Below are 3,004 nucleotides of genomic sequence, written 5' to 3'. Positions count from 1 at the left end.
TTTGATAGATGCGTCGAAGTTGACATACATCGACATGATATGGAATGAAGGTCGATAGGACCATGTGCTGAACGGACACACAAGTTCTCAGCATCTCGGGTTTCGTCCATGGTATCACTATCACGGATACTTGGACCGATAGAATTGACACGAAACTCTAGATGGGTCCTGATGTCTTAGAATAATGTACTTTTCATGAATGGATTTTCTACGAGGCCTCTCTATAATCGCCTAGTATACACTAGTCATGTATAATTAAGGTGTAAAGGACTGTTGACTGAGCGACTCCACCCTAAATCCACAACCCAACAAGGAACAGGAAATAAGGCAGCATCACTCACTCGAGGTCTATTAATCTTAATTATACATGGCCTTAACATATATATCGAGCCATTATAGCTTTACCTGATGGATTTTTGAATTTTACAACAGTGTTGCGACTTTCGCCTTAACGAGAGAGTAATTACAATTAGAATTAATCATTTAATGTTTTCGGTTAGTTATTTAGGATTAAGAGACGTACCAACATTCTACCGGATTCCTTGATGCTTCTCCCAAGGCATTAGGGTTAGACTCCCCCTGCGCCCTTGTTGTTTCTTTCAGTTGGGCAGTCCCTCTTGAAGTTCCCAATTTTACCACATTGGTGGCACACTGGACTGGTCCCCACATTGGTGGTTGATGTAATGAACTCAACCGGGGTTCTGCAAACGCGAGCGGTATGCCCCTTCATGCTGCACCTAACACAAAAGAGTTCTCGATAGATACCATGATGATGGTAGCTACACTTGCTGCAACGGGGAAGGTTTCCTAGGTATGGTCTTCTTGGAGTCGAGGCAGAAGTGTTGACGGAGGTATTGACCACTTCAACTTGTTGCCCTTCAGAAGGCTTTAAGTCGAGGTACTTCCCTCCTCGTTCTTGAACTTCCTCTTCAGTGGATTTGGTTGAGGTTACGCAGGTGTTGGTTGCTGTTGTCCATTGCTAGGATCGAAAATCTCGATAGGGATCCCGCTAACATTGGCGCTGTTAGCATTCAGGTGAGCCATGACAGCTGCTATGGCTGCTGAGACTGCAGCTTGAAACGTAGCTTCATCGAATAGGAGAGTCGGTGTCTTGACAGCGGGTTGCTTACGTTTCTTTGGAGGCATGGTTTTTCCTACACGAAAAGGAACACAAGCCGATGAGAGACGATGGTTAACTCTAGACGTATCTATCCTTACTATAATAGGCAATAATTTTTCCCGCGCCTCGGATATTGGTTATCTGAGTGTCGACCTACATCCCTATGATGCAGTCCGAGTAATAGGGTGGGAGTGAGTGTATCGGAAAGCCATAAAATGGGGGTCGTTCCTACTAAGTTATCTTTATACTGGAGAGGTTCGCTCTCCGACTTTGGAAAGATTTGAGGACGGTTCAGAACGAAGATCACAGAAGAAAAGGCTCACGAAGACTTATGGCTAAACACTCTCAACCGAGGTTTTGGGATCCAATCTAATCGTATTGCTTGCGACAGGGAAAGGTGATTTGTCTAGCACATAGTGTGAGTAGTGCAATCACTAACTCACTAAATTGTATTATTTAATGGGTGTATTAGTGCGACGATAACGAGGAAAAGACAATTCTCAGGTTCCATGTATTGGCTTCCTCTGCCTACCTCTTATCCTTGACTGGGATCGGCGTTGGTTTTCTTCGGGTGGTTACCTAGGGTTCTCTTCTCGTGTAGACATATTGAATTTCTACTCCGTCTTACTTTCGATTCTAACTCTTAGTGTCATCACCGCCTCACTTCTGATCCTGACCCTTGGTGTCATCACTGGCTTACTTATGATCCTGACCCTGAGAGTCATCGTTTCATGATGCATGACTGGAAATCTTGGAAGTTCAAGCGAATTTCCAACCGATGTCCCTAAAAGGTATAGGCACTTGGTGGTTTCAATAGTCTCGTCCTAGTTCATTTATTTACGAACTGGAAATCTTCTCAATGAACCTCTTTTGGGTCTGAATCAACTCTTCTGTCGAACATTGAAGTGGATAAGGTTCTCTAAAGGGTTTCGTGCGAGAATGGAAATTTCTAAGGAATCCTAAGAGATTATTAAAACATTTTACTGGGTAATCCATATCGAGTCCTGCTATAATTACATAGGGTACACAAATTATATATAACTTAGAACCGATAGGCCTTCGAATATGTGATACTACTCTATATCCACATCCCAATGAGGAAAAGGAAGTAGAGCGAAACCACACATTCTTAGTCTATGGGATCCTTACTATATATTGTAACGCCCAGGTTTCAGGGCTAAGCATATTTGTCAATGTAATAGTCTAGGTCAACTATTGTAACTCTTTTAGAAGTAATAAAGACGAAATATTTGAGTATTATGTGAATTATGTGTATTTATGTGCTTACAATTTAATTATAAATAAAGAATAAAAATTAGCGTCAAAATTAAAGTGTGAGATAAGCCCAATATCTCTACATAGAGTTGTAGAATATGTCTCAAGGTTTCTGTACATATAAAGAACGCCAAAATCCGAGTTATAACGAAGAAGTTATGGTCCGCCGAAGTTTTACGGCAAAACCGGCACGGCGCCGGGAGACGTAAATAGTGAATTTACGATGGAGGACTTTTTAGCCTTAGTGATCTAAACAAAAGTCATAGAATATGTTAAACTAATAGCGTCGATAAAAAGTACGCCCAAATCTGACTTCGTATGAGGAAGTTATGATTTTTCTAAGATTCGGCTTAGCAATGCACGACCCGAAACTCGAATTTTAGTTTGAGCAGTTTTTGGATTATGCGACCTAAATGAGAGTTGAAGATCTCATTAATAGGAACTCAACGGTAAAAAGATGGACGAAAACGGAGTTCGTATGAAGGAGTTACGAATTCTTCACGGTCATTTAACAGTCTAAACGCCTCCTACTGTTAAATTTGAGATCGGTCGAGAATTAGCCGACGGAGTCTAAACTAAAGTTGTGTATCTTGATTTTACCTACGCATG

The sequence above is a fragment of the Lactuca sativa genome, chromosome 3, assembly GCF_002870075.4.
Source record: "Lactuca sativa cultivar Salinas chromosome 3, Lsat_Salinas_v11, whole genome shotgun sequence".
NCBI classification, from domain to species: Eukaryota; Viridiplantae; Streptophyta; class Magnoliopsida; order Asterales; family Asteraceae; genus Lactuca; species Lactuca sativa.
This window is presented reverse-complemented; position numbering follows the sequence as displayed.